This window comes from Condylura cristata, unplaced genomic scaffold, assembly GCF_000260355.1.
Source record: "Condylura cristata isolate star-nosed mole 26May11 unplaced genomic scaffold, ConCri1.0 scaffold00010, whole genome shotgun sequence".
Taxonomy (NCBI): Eukaryota; Metazoa; Chordata; class Mammalia; order Eulipotyphla; family Talpidae; genus Condylura; species Condylura cristata.
In genome coordinates, this window is record NW_004567111.1 from 3,065,398 (window position 1) to 3,078,181 (window position 12,784).

Consider the following 12,784-nt stretch of genomic DNA (forward strand, 5'->3'; position numbering starts at 1 on the left):
AGTCTGCACTAAGCATGCGCCCTAAGGTGCAGCGCCTCGGAAGACCCAGGGGAGAGGAGAAGTGCTGTGCATGCGGCAGCTGCTTAGAATCCCAGAGCTCAACGGAGGGGTCACCCCTCTGTGGTGGAAGGCCTCCCCTGACAGAATGCGCGGCTCCACCTCGAGCTTTCTGCTCGGGATCAGCATGAAATCAGCCAAGCGGGGGCCGAGTCACGCCTGCGAGTCCTTCTGCAGCAGGCCTAGACGGGTCCTTGGCTGACACCTGCTAAGAACTGTGCTGCCAAGGAGAGCCCCTGGGGCACCCGTGCCCTTCTGGTCTCCAGAGGGTCTCAGGAAGGCTCAGTGGGAAAACCTGGCTTCCCCAGATCCGCCCAGCAAAGGGGACCGGGCGGCTCAGCGACAAGTTGAGGAGATAACGGTGCCGCTCAGGAAACAGTTACCACAGACCGTGCTCAACAGTCTGTAGGGAACGCCCGATCTCCTGCGTTCAGAGACCTTTATTCCTGCAAAGTCGCTGCTCCGCATTTCCTACCTTTTCCTGGCAGCGAAACACCAGGGCCGCAGGTTGCAACAATGAGCAACCACTCAGAGCACAGGGACATCTGTGGGGAGACTCAGCCGTGGGCAGGCACCCCGGCGAGGAAGCAGGCCCGTGAGCCCGCGTCCAGGACGCACCAAGTCGCTGGTCTTCCCTTCCGCAGGCTCTGTGCATGCCAGAACTTTCCCAATTCTGTTCTCTTTTGTGAGCTTCTGGAAAACAGCGTCTAATGGGAATTGTCTTTCCACCTTCTCTATGAACCAGATTTCACTTTGGAGGTGTTTTATTACTTCCTTGCAGAACACTATTTATCGGATACAAATTCAAAGTTCATGAAAAGCTACTCAGTGATTTAAGAGCAAATGGTGTTTGGAGTGGTATTTTGGTAGTTAAAAAAAAGGAGCAGCGAGCACTATTTCCCTACCCTCCATTTTCATTGTGAAGTAAATAATAATGGACATAGAAGCACAGGGAACTTAAACAAACTGTCAGCACAAATTAGCCCTCTGGTCCTGACTTCGACGGGGAAACGGAAGCAGCCATTTCCTTGTCTGGGTTCAGCCTCCTCCTAGTCATCCTCCCAGAAGGCTGATCTGTCAGAACACCCCTGACAGAGGCCAGGCTGCACTCTGATCTTACTCCATCAGCTGCTGACTCCCTTTATGCAGCAAAACACGAAATCTCCACATTCCAGGATGTCTGTCCCTTCGTATCAGAGCAACACCTTCAGAGATGCCTTGTCTTTCAATCTGAACTCACCTTTCTTAGTCACTCACCAAATATTTCTTACTCTCCTCTTACGCTCTGAAAATTCTTTCTGATGCTGAGATCAGAGCTGAGTTCTACATCCTGGTGAAGTTCCAGAGATGATCAACTAATAAACAAATGTAAATAATTCAAATAGTGATGAGCACTATAAGTACCAGGGAGATGTTTACAATTCTTGGTGACTTATCACTCTTAAGTCATGACTTCAAAACACTGAGGAAAACTGTTACATTTTCAAGTAGCATCATGGGAGCCCTGCCTGGTGGTGTGTACGGTTAAAGCACAGCACCTTGAAGCCACCTGCAGCATGAATTCAATCCCCATCCAGGGAGCTGACCCTGATGGTGCAGCAGACCTCTCCTGTCTTGCCCACTGCTCTCCTCCACTGGGGATTGAATACATCTTCCTGTCCTGCTCCTCACTCTGTCTCTGGTGAATCTTCTCACCCCCTGCACCTCTGGCCTACACCCCAGTTCTTGTATGGATAAATAAATAAATCTTTTGAAAATTATTCAACAGCATTATTGACTATCCCTCAAGAAAGCAGAATGTCAGTCACATCAACAGTTCTGTATATCACCTGCATTTTGTTCAGAAATCGAGTCCAAATATAACATAACCTATACACTCATCAAAAAGAAATAAAGAGAAATGTTAGCCTTTCAAGCAATAATCTAACACTTCTCATACCAGAAGGAAATATTTCAAAAATAGTTGTCTATTTTTAAAGCCCTGAAGGAAGACTATATATATTAGACTCAAACCCACAGCAGAGTTAGCCAAAAGTAGAGATAAACATGCAGAAAAAAAAACACAGAAAATAGCATGCCCATCGATGCTGGAAGATTCAACAAGATTTAGCAGAAGCGCCTGGCTGTGAAAACTGCACTTTTTCCACAAGAAGGGACTCTAGCAGACTAGTGAGAAGAGAAGGCGCTTGCGTTGTTTCAGTGGCTGATGGGAGAGCAACAGATTTATACTGGATTATAGGGCTCAATTTTGTTTCTTACTCAAGTCTATACAATTCTGGCCTATTTTTGCAGCATGTCTTTCAAAGTTGTCCTTTGGTGGCTGAAGGAGATTAACAGTCAAACCATTTTATAAGTGACAAGCTTGACTTTATTTTTTCAACCCGGAGTATTATCCCATTCATCAAAACTCAGAGAAAAGGCCTCCTTCCCATGTTATGTGAAAACCAGCAACGCTGTCAACTGCAGAAAGTCAGATCAGCCGAAATCCTAAAATTGTGCCCGCAATTTTCTTTGCCACAGTTATTATATATTTTTCATCTTTTCTTAAAAATTATATGACCCTCTACATCATGTTAGAAAATGAAGAAAAATGCCCACCATGGGATTTCCTCAAGACACACACATTCCTTTTGCTCCATTAAAATTCAATTTTGACTGTGGAAGGAGCCACCTTGCGGTAAATGCTTCGCATGACCTGTCTCATTCAATCTTCCCAACAATCCATGGTCACCGGCATCTTCACCACTGCCACTACCATCCTCAGCATCACCACTATCATAATTCCTATTTCATAATTTTAAAAGATCAAATAATCTGCCCATGTTCAAGAAAACAACTTGGCAAGGCAGAATACTGCTACTAACTACATAGTCTTTTGAATCCAAGTTCCCAGTAAAACTCTGAATCCCTCCATCCATGAATGTTCCACCTACTTCGCTAAAGCAGTTACTTTCTATTTAAATTAGAAATCCTTATATATGTATGTTTCCTGTGAGTAAAATCCATGCCTGGTATTTCTTTGCAGATAACCATTTATGTAGCAGCTGCTAAACAAGCACCAAATCTTCACCACCATGATAATCATATGGACACAGAGATCGTATTGCCTTAAATGATGTTCATTGTTTTAATTCTTTTTAAAATGTAATTGTCAGATGAATCCCAAGTGATCTAAATACCAATAATGTTTTCATTTTTTAAGTAGGAAAACTGAACTTAGGGAGATTTCTTTCCAAGATAGGAGGATAAACTCGCATATCGAGCCCATCGGCAAGGTTTAAAGATAGGTATTTACTGAGCACCTGTAATAAACCAGGTGCTGATGTAGCCAGTTAGTGGCACAGCAGAACTAATATGAGGCTGAGCAAAGCCTTGATACTGTCAACACTTGCCACTGCGTGGGAGGAGGGAAGGGAGATGATGGAACTATTCATTTTGGGGAGACTGATAACTTACAACTTTGTGGAGTGGGCAGGAAGGGGCACGATGAAGGGTAAGAGACCCAAGGTTTGGCAGCTCCTGATTGTAGGAAGAGCAGGTGCAGCGTTGATGAGGAGGGCCTGGCTTGTTCAGGATGATGTCGCAGCCAGCGTGGCCAGCAGGGAGGAATCAAGGGGGAGAGATACAAATCACGAGAGCAGAGGGACACAGGATTCTCTCTGACTTTGGAGGATGATGTAAGGCTTTTACCGGGAGAAATTTGGAAGTCATACGGGTTTTTTGAACAGACTTGATCAACTAGAGTTGTATGTTCAAAAGAAACTGTTGGAAGTTAAGTGTGGAAGAAAGGAAATCAGCAGGTTCGACTCAACTGTCATAATCTCATCAAAGCACAGACCAAGTTCTGGAAGTGAAGTAGCAGAGTGTGAGTATGTGTCTAAGGAGAATGGGTAGCATTTGCGGACCTGGACTTTGAAATAAAAGGGAGTACCTAAGGTTAACACCAGCTGGCCAGCCTGAGGGATTGGAGAATGGAGTGGGACAAGAGAGGAAGGAACGTCAACAGTTTAGCATAGCTCAGTTCAGTTCAGTTCATTTTAGTGTAACTTAGAATCAAAGTTGAGACGCTAGTTACTATATGGAGAACGTCAAGAGGCAGTTGGTCATTTGAGTCAGAATTCCCAGACTGGACAGGAAAATCAGGGCTCCTTCACCAAATGAACTACTCAAAGGCATGAAACACCAAATGTGCTCACCAAGGGGACAGACCAGAGTACTGGACTCTCAAGATACTCCACCTGAGAGGTGAGGAAGACGGAGAAACACCAGCAAAGGAGATGGAGGAGGGGCTGCATGCGGAGGAGGAAGACCAGGTGTATCTGGAAGCCCAAACTCCAAAATGAGGAGATGTGAGACTGCCGGATGCTGCTGATGGGGCAGGAAGAGAGCCGAGAACCGCAAGCTGCCGGGGTAGACCATGGCGCCTCACTGCACACTGTGAGTCCAGCCTCCGCGGGATGGAAGGACCAGTGGCCGTCCTGGTGACATTCCAGCTCGCTGGGGCCTTGGACTTTCTCCCAATTATCAGTATCACGAAAATAGCTGATGTGGGGAGGAAGATCAATCTTTCTAATTGCAGATTGTTGTTCTCTATGAAAGGAGTTCACCAGGTTTTAATTACCAGGTCGTTTTTCATTTGATGTTTGTTTTTGTGTTTTTGTGTGAGTGTGTGCGTGTGTGTGTGTGTGTGTTGATTTCCAAGCCAAAGTTTCTTTGATCCTGAAGTGAAACTACTCAGCATTCCATGCGGATGAGCACTGCCACTATGTTTGCTGTTCTCCTCCCCTGCTAGCTGAAATCCTACAGAGGCCAATGAAACTGCCCACGCCGGCATCAAACACAACATACACTATCTTGACATGTAGGTGATTATAAACATCCAACTGTATTTTAGTGTAAGTATGGAACAGTGCATGGGGTGTTTCCACATTACAGGAATTATCTTTTGAGCAGAAACACATTGTAACTTGGAGGACTTGGGGGTTCTCCAGAGGGTTGCCGTTAGCTCTGGGAAGACACCTGCTCAGAGCTGCCCCCACATAATTAGTGAGGTCACATCATTCCCGTCCTGTGTGTTTTCCAGTTCTTGTCCATTTTCTGAGGCCTGCTGATTGAGTTTGATGTATGACTCACTCACTAAAGTCATTATAAAAAGGTAAATAAAACACTTAAGCAAGGTCTGAAAACTCAGAGGAAAATAATTCCTGGCGGGGGGGAAAAAAAGGCCAGAAGGTTTTGAAGAGTATAAAAATATAGAAGTTTGTATACCTCTCAGGAATACTTGTCTCAACCTACTCTGAGCAAACATATTGGAAAATTATGTTTTCATTGAAAAATTGCCTCCATTTAAAATGCTGGAAAGGGCTGGTGTGTTAAATAAGGAAATCATATTATTCCCAAGTTACATCTAAATCTGCATTACTTTCTCCTTTGTTATTTAGGGGGGGAGTTATGTTAACTTTATAGATATGCAAAAAGTGGCATGAAGGAATTCTAAAAGCACTTAAGTAAACAATAACAAATGGTTGATATTTTTTATTGTCTGGACAGGTAATATTTTCATGCGTTGGTGTAGCATGGTCTGCTCTGGCCATGAGGTGGTTATGGTCACATTCATAGTAGGTTCAGTCATATGATGGTCATCATGGCATGATCATGGCCATGTATGGTCAGTGTATGGTCATGGCTATGGTCAAGGCCAAGGTCAGGGGAGAAGGCTAGGTCACAGTTGTGGTATACTGGTGCTCATCAGTCTCCTTTGCTATATTTTATGAGTGTAAAGTGGATGATCTGCTACATTAGTAATCGATATTGTATTGCTGGTGTGTTACTAGACACCATGAATGCTTGGAAGACAACTCCTGCAACCTCTAAATCTCTCCACTTCCAGGTTGTGTGTATATGCAAACAGCAGTTTCTTAAAAATACCCTTTGAGTCATTAGCTTTCTCAGCCATCCTCTCCTCCAACACTGCTGTTCTAGAAGCTGCCTTATTTAGTGCCAACAAAGGGATTTCAGTCCATACAATTTAGGAGTAGATGGACAGGAGGTTGATAACATGAGCAGCCAGAGGAGGGAGACATTTATCCCAAATCTCATGCCCTATTTTCCTCACACACACTCCAGGTGGCTACCTGCAAGGATGCATGAACAAACATGCACAAGAGCTCAAGTTTGCCCACTCTTATCTCACAATGTCACTTCTCCACTGACGCCTTCAATTGAAGTTGCTTCCCCCAATATTTCCTCTAGGTTCTTTTATAATCTGTATAGCATTGTCACACTTCTAATTTTTATGTAACATCTACAGTGAATTTATTCCAGCCATTTCTCCCTACTAAAGATAATGTCCCTGAGGACAGGAAGCTGATTACATAACATCCAGTGCACATACTCAATTAATTGTACATTATTAAAAATAGGACACCATTCCTTTCTAGGCATTGCCCTTTCTTGCTAGAAAAGTTTCAGTGTTTCTTTCCCTTAAAGGTACAACAATACATTTTGTATTTGGCTATTATTCCAGTAATTGCATTGCACAGATTCTTTTTCCAGTGCTCCATCCAAATGTTCAATATCTTACTGAATTTAGATGTCTAATGTCATTTCTTCTACTACTAGTATCCTATTGTAGTTTCAGGTGCAAATTCACCTAAATAGATGAAATAGAAACATAGAATGTGTGGGCTGGGGGACCTACCTTTATTAAAACCAGTAATCTGATGTTATTGCATGTCACTGACATCATGACAGAGCAGAGGTCTCAGCCCAAACCATGTGAGTAACTCTTGCTCATCTGTCCATTTCTCTCTCCCTCCCAATATCTTCACTTTACTTAATCTCAGCTCCAGCATCTTTTTCATCTTCCAAGTTCGTGTTGCAATACCTTCTACCTTTACAATACTTGCTGCTTTATTTTTTTCTCAAATATACAGCACTTAATTGTTTCATTTTCAAATTAGTTTCATGGACAAATCTTACCTTAAAATTCATGCACACTGAAGTTAAAAATTCTAGTGGTAGAAGGGAAAGTCTACAAAGCTAAATCTCTAAGCCACATGTCAACAACCAATGGACTCATTCAGTATTCCTTCAAGAAGAGTTCTTTTGTATGTGCTATTTAAACTATAATACCTGTTACCATGCAACTAATAGAATGTCTACCACGCCTCCTCCTTCCATAATGCTTCTCTTGCATCTATTTTAATTGACCTCTAAATGTTTGGTAGTTCAAATATTAGACTTAGATTTTTTCTCAAATATTCCCTTCCCATAGATGATTATCATAGATACCCATAAATTTATACCTTTACTTTTTAAATTCAAATCCTTAAATCCAAAATCCTAGTGTTGCTTCCATCTGGATATTCAACAGGCATCTCAGAATCATCACGAACAAAGGTGATTCCCTAGAGAATAATCGTCACCTGCATCAAAGACACAACCCACCACCCTGTTGTTCAAACCAAAGAACTCCACTCTAGGACACCACCAGGCTGAAAACTCAACAGCATCATTTCATTGCTTTTATTTCAAATTATAGCTTGAATCGATCCTCTTTCTCGAATGTCCATCACCCCACATGCCAGGTGGACACCTTACCTGACTCTTCTAAGGTCCAATTGCCCCAGTTCCTGTTCTCATTATTGACCATGATAATCCATCCTCTAGAACAGGAGCCAGGCTGACAGAATGTAAAGAGAAGTCTTGTTATGCCTTTGTTCACGATCCTTCAATGGTTCTCTATCATTTTAAAAATTAGAACTAAACATTTACCAAGCGCAGGAGACCTGTCCTGCGGCCTCCCTCTCCTCTCCTGCTGTCATGTCCTCTCTGCCTCACTGTGTTAACAGCTTTAGCCCCACCAGCTTCCCACCAGGTCTCCACAGGCTTGGCACCCAGCCTCCCTCAGGGTTGGCACCATATGGAAGGTGAACAACTCTGCTTCAAGACAGCAAAATGCCTCAAATGTGGAAACACATTTCAACTTAGCATGGAATTTGATGACGCTTCATGCCATGTCCTTGTAAGAGTTTCTAGATTTGTTTCTAGTGCTGCTACTTCCTCAAAGTCCAAATCCGGGTGTTCTGATTCCTTCCAAAGAGTGCTAGATGAATAAATAAGCAAGGAGTGAATACATCAACACAGAACACCTAAGCATTACTCGTCAGGACTTCCCCTACCTTGAAGAGAAAGTTTAGCCTCGTTGTTTCTTCTCCCTACCCGCTCTCACTTAGCTGAGGTCGTACTGGTTTCTACCCAGCAGCCTACTAGGTTTGTAGTCCTAAGAAAATGGCTCCTCTTGAACTCTTGGGTAAAATGGAGGATTTGAAGTAGACTGGTGAGTTTCCAACTTCTTTAAATTTTAAAGACTGATTTATATAATGAATTGAAATACACGAGTCATTTAAAAAGGATGCTGCCTTGGCTGACTGGGCTTGTGTGCTCGGAGCTCTGCCAATTGGTGTGCTTGTCTGTCCCTGCCTCTGGGGAGCCCAGAGACACCTCCACAGACATCCAATGCTCAGCAAAACTCAGTTCAAAAACCACTGGACTCAACATCTCTGAGACCCCCGGTAGATCTAGCATTTCATGATTCCAGCTCTGAAATAAACAACAGATGTTGCCAACGAAAGCCGAATGAAATTTATTCATGTACTCCTTTAAAAATTAAATGGAAGACTTTTCTCCTCTTTAAAAATCAAGCAAAATTCATTGCTTGGAATTCTGACAGAGTATACAAAGAGCCTTTTAAATGCTAAAGAACATTCATAAATGACTTTGTCACAAAGTGTTATAAGATTTTGCAAAATTGAGCTTATGTAGCTTTTTGCTGACTTGAAGTGTTATTGATTAGAAAATACCTTCTACCCTGCGGGCCATGCGTGCCTGGGAAGGTTTCAGATCCAGGAACTCGAGTCGGCTCACCTATGTACTGGAAAGGTCAAGCCGCCATGGAAACCCATTAAAACACACACACATTCTCTGAGCTCAGAGGTTGAGAGTGGCAGGTCCAATCTCACCCAGAGCCGCCTGCAGCCTCCAGGAGGCTGATGTAATTCCCCTGCGACTCTGTGGTTTAAATGGAATTGATTAGTTAAAAATATTAGAGATGGCATTGCTTGCTTTTTCACATTGCATTAAGCATTCCTATGCATGGAGCTAGAATTGAGATAGACGAACACAGAGTGTGCCTACAGTGTCTCTCATGCATATGCATGTGCACACACCTACACAGGGCACACGCACACAGAGGAGATAGCGATACTAACAGCTCACATGTGTGTGAGCATTTGCCCTTATGGAACACTTTGACGCGGAGCTGCTGTAAGCTGAGTATGTCAGAGCTCTCTGCAGGAACGAATGCAAATTGGTTTTCACATACTCATTTTGCTCATTCTTCCCATACTTCAGGTGAAAAGATGGAGGCTATGAGAAGTCCAGTGATTTCTTCAGCATCCCAATCGCAAAAGGGCGCCTGCGGGAATAAAACCCAGGCTGACTGATTGCTGAGGGCAACACCATCCCTCTGTCAAACAGGTTCAACTGACCCCAAGCCAGAATCGGGGTTGTCTTCCATGAGAAAGTTTGCTCTGCCCAAGCAGCTTTCGGTACAGCAGCTGTTCTGGGCAGCTTTTCTCATGTTAGCGCGAGGTCCTCATGGGTCCACTCACATCGACTCCGCAGGCTTTCTGTGGGTCAGATGGCACCACCAAGGTCAGGCTGCGTGAAGGGCAGAGGTATAGGCTGGGTCACTGAAGTCCAAGGTACCCACCCGGCCCACTTCTATCTGAGTGCGGACCCACAGTGAGATGTGTCTGATTGAAGGAGCAGTGGGGGGCAGTGGCTCACACCCTCCTCTAAACAGCCCACCCTCCCCACTCAGTGGCGCCCTACGTCCCTTTCAATTTCCTCCATGGCAGCTGACATTACCTTCATCTCTTTGATATGATAAGATATATGATCTTCCTCGTCATTTTAATTTACAGCTGGCAGGGTTAGCTGACTGGTCTTGTAGGAACAAGAGAAATGTGATGATTAGCTATAGTGGTTTAGGAACTTTATACTGCTGGGTCTCATTAATAGGCCATCAGCCAAGAAATTTCATTCACATGTAGCATGAGCCTGTTGTGCAGAATCTCAAGAGCCTGCCACAGCCTGGATGTTGTGAAAACAATCCTGGATTAAGCTGTTCTGTGAGGAAGGAAGGAATGAGAATCACCCAAGATAAACTACCAGCCCTGTAACTAAGTGGTATAGAGCTTCCACGAAGGAAGAAAGATAAATGATTTCCTTGATTACACATCCCTCACTCTTGTAGAAAACCTATTCTCCAGCTCTGAGATCATGTTATTGGAGGAGTACCATCTGCCGCTGGCTGAGTCTTAATGAAGAAGGAGTTCAATATAGGAGTGATGGGTCCTCTCCGTGGCCCCATCCATTCTGGGGGAGCAGTTCTGAACACTGCCTGCGGCAGTGTGCCTCATCCGCTGCTGTTGGTCTGTGAGGAGAGGGACTTCCTGAGGGCACCGAACAAGAGGCACTTCAGAGACGCTGTGCTTCAGTCACGCTGTTAGCACAGGACCCACCATGTAGCTCCTGGCATACCCGGCGATCACTCCAGGACTCAATTTACCCCTAAAGGGAGTTAACACAAGTCACCCAGCAGTTCTTAGCACAAAGCTGAAGGGGCAGTGGCTATAAACACCTGTGCCTGCCTAGAAGGATGTGCTGCTATAATTGCAGTTCTCTGCAGGGATGATGATGCCTTGTGTTTAATTCTTTGTGCTGAGAGAAGAAAATTGACACAGTATTGACTTTTAAAGACACCTGGAATCCTGCATCCATCATTCAGGCAGGGACTCAGTGAGGCAGAGCCCTGATAGGACATTCTTTCTAGGTGAATTGATTACCTTGTATACATGTGAATTCATGATGCGCAAGGAATAGCTCTATTGTCTGTGGTAACTTTCATGCATATATTCCTCAACTGAGCTCTTTAAAGTGCCTACTCAAATTCTGATCATTGCTTCAATAGAGCTCAGTAAAGTCTCTCTGATAGAAAAAGCACAACGCCAGAGAGAAAGGAGAAGAGGAAGCAAAGAAAGCAAGATTAAAGATGCTATGACAATAGCAAAAACACCTGGAGAGAGAAAACTATGATTCTTCTTTCTCCACTGGCCTGCAAACAAGCACACTCAATCATGGAGAACATTTTTTCCATACCAGAAAAGAAGGGGGGTTGAAATAAATAGGCTCACCAGGAACCTTGGTGACATATCTGAGGGTGAAATATGATATTAGAGATATAATTTGGGTCCTGAAATGTGAGAATCTAGAACCCATCAATAGACTTAGACACAAAGCAGATTTTAAAATGACACTGTCCAAAAAAATCCAAAGCGATATTCTCATGGTAGTCATAGTATCCGTGTAAAATTACTGTTTTATATCAGCGCAGCAGTGAAAAGCACTGATTAAAATACCTTGGGTGCTCAATCTCTTCTGACATCAGTTTCTGTGACTGTAAATTGAAGAAGTATTAGTTAAAATCTAGGCTTCCTGTCTGAACTAAGAGTCCTTAATTCCATCATTTATTCTCTGCACTATAGTGATCCTGCTTCAAAAGCACAGCACACACACACACACTTGGCATTTGCCATCGTTAGCTTTAGTATGATGAATACACCCTCTCTTTTCTTTCATATGTTGGTCTTTCGTTCAGGAACGCACCTCCAGGTCTTTGACTAATGAGATAATGAAATATCTCATTATTGAATATTCAATAAATAACCAGGACACATGCTCACTCAGACCTCTGGGTTCTTCGCTCATCACAACTTTCCAAGTGTTAGGTCAGTTGTTACCTCCAGAATGAAATAACAGCTGCCAATTTCAACAATCCAGCTCCCAAAAGGTTAGCAAAGTCCTGGTTTTACCACCTTATCTCCTTTTCCTGGCACTAGAGAGAATAAAGGTGCCATCTATTTGGACCAGAAATATTCTACAATCAGGTTTTCTTCTAAATTTCCTTAATCTCTCTTAAGTCTCAACTTAAATTTCTAACTATAATTTTCTCCATTAGGAACTTTAATGGTATGAGGAAAACAGAATTTTCCCAGTCTCCACTTGTGATGAATGAGCATAGGGTCAGACTCCAAGAAGGCAACACTGGAAAGTAACTGTAATTGTGGATTACAGTTAATAGTAGTAGTGGGTTACAGTGGACGCAGAGGGTCAGACCAGTGCTGACGTCAGGGAGGACTAGTGGACAGGAAGCACAGGTGTCCACAGGTGAGTGGACACTGCATCGTGGTAAGATTCTGGGTACGTACAAGTTACTCTTGCAGGTCTGGAAAGGCTGCTGATAGTATGAAGAGTGAAAACAAGTAAGGAGATGGTTTCTAATCGGGCTGGCATGTCAGATGTCCCAACCCAGAGGGATCGGAGTAAGAAACTCACTATTAAGGCAGCACAAAAAGGAAAACATAGCCTGGGTTGGCATCTTATGGGCTTCAAAGCAGAAGCCAAATAATTAGAACTAGTAGAAAATCAAAACGTAGCCAAAAAGACAAACAGCAAAAAAAAAAAAAGAGAGAGAGAGAGAGAGAGTAGCCTGGATGACAGGCTCCTGAGTGCCACAGTCAGCCAACTTCTTTCTTTGGCCTTTGTAGGTTTGAAATAGGAAAATATATATATAGAAGCTGGGTTTCTCACCCAGTACTTG